The sequence below is a fragment of the Centruroides sculpturatus genome, unplaced genomic scaffold (assembly GCF_000671375.1).
Source record: "Centruroides sculpturatus isolate CEXI.00-Female unplaced genomic scaffold, Cexi_2.0 scaffold5050, whole genome shotgun sequence".
NCBI classification, from domain to species: domain Eukaryota; kingdom Metazoa; phylum Arthropoda; class Arachnida; order Scorpiones; family Buthidae; genus Centruroides; species Centruroides sculpturatus.
The window spans coordinates 1-5,083 of NW_019389153.1; the positions used below are offsets into that span (position 1 = coordinate 1).

Here is a 5,083-nt window from a genome sequence, read left to right on the forward strand (position 1 = left end):
CATGAGATGACATCATTAAGAACATGAACTGCAAACATAGGATATAACATTGCACAACAGTATGGCATATATACATAAATTATCAAATGATCGCCTAAATATTGGGCTATAATATGGCTAATTAAATGATTGGAATAAAGTAATTTGACACTAGAGGTAGGCGTTAGGCGCCCTCTCTCTCTCTATATATATAAATTATAATGTCAATCTAAACTCTAAAGCATAGTACAGATCACGGACGTTGGCAGAATTTTCCATAGGAGGACAAAGCTCGAAGACAAATAAATACATCAAGAAATTTTTAATACTATAATAAATTACCAAACGATCGCCTAAATATTGGGCTATAATATGGCTAATTAAATGATTGGAATAAAGTAATTTGACACTAGAGGTAGGCGTTAGGCGCCCTCTCTCTCTATATATATATAAATTATAATGTCAATCTAAACTCTAAAGCATAGTACAGATCACGGACGTTGGCAGAATTTTCCATAGGAGGACAAAGCTCGAAGATAAATAAATACATCAAGAAATTTTTATTACATTATCTAGTTTTTTAACGGTTTTCAGAAGAATACAAGATGGCATCAAAGTCATTTACGATATACATTTGTTGAAGTTTTTACTCGATCCGAAAAGAGGACAAGTGTTTCGTTTATCTCGTCTAAAGACGATCATAGTATAAAACGTTTCGCCTTAAATTTCTCTTGCATGTTGCAGTAGCGGTTAGAGTAGAATTTACAGCGGAACAGAGTGAAAATATTAGTACAAACGTTTTTTCGATGTAAGTAACATCTACGGAGAATTAGATGTGCCGTGTTGCCTGTTATTAGATGATGATGCTGTAAATTAGGCTTATGTAATTTTTCGTTAGCACTCATATCAAAGCCGCATCTGCCGTGGTAGAAGAAAGAAGCAAAAATTAATCGTGCCCCTCAAAATAAATTTACTAACTTCATAACTTATGAGAAAGAAAATATTATTTCCGTTCACCCTCCCCAATGCTGGTCAGTTCTCCCTACTGTGATTTTACCTTAAGACTCATCAAGCTGACATATCAAAAGATTTAATGTCTTATTAAGAAGTATTTGTAGATAATTTTTACAAAGAAAAAACTGAAAATAAAACATTAATTTTAATAATTGTGTAATTGACTTAAATGCTTATAATTGTATTTATTTCAGAATTTACAGGAATTTATACTAAATTTATTGTTTTTTTCACAGAGCCAAAACAAATGCTAATAACTTCATTAATTAGATTTTAAAACCTTACTAGAAAAGTATTTATTGCAATAATAAAACAGTATTTGTGTTGTGCACTTTTTAATATTCCACGCATCCTCATTATCATCAACATTTTTGCAAGAACTTATTTAATAAGAGATAAGCATAAACATTTCAGAGACATTGTAAGTACTGAAAGTTATTCATACAACTCAAACAAATGTATAATTCTATTTCTTAAATTTGGTGTAGGGAATACGACATGGAAAACAATACATTGGATTTTCTGGAAAGTAAATCAACATCTAATGCTACATCCATTTATTATATCAACAAAGATCTTAAAATGACTCAGAATATAATTGCGATAGTTTCCGTAATAATTATAATGATTGCTATGGGTGCAGAAATCTCTCGGAATCAGGTACTAGCATTTATTTATCTTTATTTATTGCTTAATTAGCATTAAATATTACATTTTTACGTTAATAGATTTATAAAGGAATCCGAAAACCCGTTGGTCCAGCTATTGGACTCTTTTGCCAATTTGTTATAATGCCATTGATTGGATTTATTTATAAGTTATATTTCAATTCGAATCGAGTCTAGCGGCTGGTTTGCTTATTATATCGTGTTGCCCCGGAGGTGCTGTTTCTAACGTCTTTACATATTATTTGGATGGCGATGTTTCGCTGAGGTATGTAAGAATTTTTTACTATATTTAGCTACAGAGAATATTATCCATAAAATTAATATTTACCATGTCGTAGTGTGACTATGACTACAATATCTATCGTAGCATCACTGGGCTTGATGCCTTTGAACCTTTGGATATATGCAAGTAATACAGAAGCTAAGAACTTAAAAATACCTTATGAAAATATTGCATTATCACTATTAATGATTGTTCCTCCCTTGATTCTGGGTATGGTAATAAAATGGAAAGCTCCTAAAGTATCTTCTTACATAACTAAGGTATAAAACATGATTTCCTAAATGGTTAAGGCGTTAATTTTAATCATTTATATTATATTATGAAACTATTTTTGTTTTTATTAATAGTGGGGAAGTGCAACAAGTATGATAATGATTATAATTTTCGTGATAATGGAGATTTTAATCTCTCAACACATGTTTAGTATAGTATCGTGGAAGGTTATTATAACCTCTTTATTATCTCCCATAACTGGAATTATAACTGGATATGTCATAGCTTTCGTCAGTAGAAACTCCAAAGCAGCCTGCACTGCAATAGCTATTGAGAGCGGAATTCAGAATTTTACTGTTGCATTAGGCATTATTGTTTTATCCTTTGATACCTCCGTATGTATGTCTTTGATTTATNGTTATTATAACCTCTTTATTATCTCCCATAACTGGAATTATAACTGGATATGTCATAGCTTTCGTCAGTAGAAACTCCAAAGCAGCCTGCACTGCAATAGCTATTGAGAGCGGAATTCAGAATTTTACTGTTGCATTAGGCATTATTGTTTTATCCTTTGATACCTCCGTATGTATGTCTTTGATTTATATTGTAGATTGTAAGATTCTGAATTTTTGTTATTAAAATAGACTTTACACTTAGAAACAAACATCAATTATGCTGTTTCCATTCTTTTATGGGATATTTCAAGGTGTATTCTGTTGCCTTCTCTCTCTAATTTTTTGTTTTATAAAGAGTAATTTGAACAAAATTCAAATGCAAGATGGTGACGTCGACGATTCACAAAATACAGGTGATTATCATTATATAAATTATTTATTTATTATCGTATATTTTAAACTATGTTTTTTTGGTGTTGATTTTAAGTATTTTTTGTGATCTTAGATATCATTAGACTACTAACTAAAATTCAAATTATCTCTACACGTCACATAATCGGAATATAATTGGAAACTATTATAGTATTCAATGTTATTCTTAATCCTTGTATGTTGTATCAGTGTTGTTTAAAGATAGAGGGGAGTAATGTATCATATCTCGAAAGAGCTTGAACTTATAAACATTTTACTCATTTTTAGCACTTATAATTTTTTAAAACATTTATATCCTCAAAATTAATACTTTTGCAATTTTATTACAATTAATAATATAAAATTGTTAAAATAAAATCTAATAATAGATAGCGCCATACAAACTCTTATTAATTAGCATTAATAATATACAAGTTATTTTTTAAATAAAATTTCATAACAGCCGAGGAAGTTACACAACTCGTCTCTGGATTTTTTAATTTGTATGACTTGCTGATTAATTTCAATACACCGTAGTGTGAAATCCGGAATTTTTACCGAATTTTCCGATTTCCGATTAATATCCCGCAGTTTCTTAAACCTCCAATTTAATTTTCCTTTAAAACCTAAACGAAAATCTAACGGAAAAAAGGGAAAAATTCCAATCTCCCCTTTCGTTGAAAATAAACTTCCGTCCATTTCGAAACTAATCCCACATTCCAACTCCAAAGTTGATAGTTAGCATGGGACCAGGAACAACTTAGACCCATCCGCATACCTTTTACCTCACAACAATTGGTCACCTGACCATTCTCCCACGCCGAACTTATAAAAACCCCTTCCTTCCCCTTCTCGGGGGAATCGTTCGAGAACAGGCGCAAGACGAAGAAAAATAATTTAAAATAGTGTCCGTTTCCTACCCGAAGAACTTTCCTCATCTATTTTTTGGATAATTTTTCCTCGATTGGATAAACCAATAAGTAAAGAGGTATGGAACCAATTACTGTAAGCTCTCTCTCGGTCGTTCCGCGCCTTAGGGACGAGAACTAGACGCTGTAATACCCGCCATTAAATTTAACAAATTGTTGTTTCTTGTAAATTTTGCCTCTTTTACTCGTATATCGCCTGTCATTTTACCAACGGCACTCCTCCCTCCGCCACTCGACCCGAAACATTAAATCCCGTTACAGCGGGAAAGGGAAAAAATTTTGCCATCTTGACCGTGATCAGGTTTCACGACCTGTTGCCGGACAGGGAGCCCTTCAACTCTCCCCGGCGATTCGTAGTAGCTTTGAATATGGATGATGCTGTGTAGGTAGTCTACAGCGACACAGCATTACTAAATCAAGTTTATATACCAATCTAAACTTGATATAGTATTTTTTATGTATTTTCTGAAACAAAATATAATGAATCAATCCCATAATAAGTGTTTTTTATATAGTCAAGAAATAGATTAACTGCGATCTGTAGTAAATAAAATTGTTGTCAATTATATTGCTGACTATTATGCAATGAGCTTCAAATTATTCATTAAAGATATGTTTTATAATGTAGTGAAGTCAATAGTGAGAAATGAACATTGAGTAATAAAGCTGAAAACATAAGTAACAATGCAAATTGTATGTTTTCGTAATATTAACATTATATTCCTCAAGCTCTCCACACATTTACTAAAATGTTTTCATCTTTTGATGACCTCTTGGGCGTTTATCGAAAAATTTCTTTGAGCCAGTTGTCACAGGCGGTGACAGTCCTGACTCGGGCGGGTGCTATTTGACCTTTCACACTTTGATTTTATGTTCCTGTGGAATTTCTCAAACCCATAAATTGGTTTACATGAAATTCCTTTCCAACTTCCATCGTTTACTTTTCACACAAGACTCGCCCAAAATCCTTCAAGAAATACCAAAATGACAGTCTTTAACGGACTTATCAGCCGCCCGCGGCGATCACATTTATAATTTTCAATAAAACTCTATCAATATAATATAAATTTATACTGAAAGAATTTTCGTGTGATCTGGAAAATTCCTGATTACAGAGAAATTATTTTAGATATCTTCTATAAACTTCGTTGCCTAATAAAAATTTCAAAATTAATATTCATAAAGTTG

At 31.9% G+C, this 5,083-nt stretch overlaps 1 pseudogene; it reads left to right on the plus strand.

Moving 5' to 3' along the window:
- Positions 1–1,481: 1,481 nt before the first annotated feature.
- Positions 1,482–2,552, plus strand: LOC111617182 (annotated as a pseudogene).
- The last annotated feature ends 2,531 nt before the right edge of the window (positions 2,553–5,083 follow it).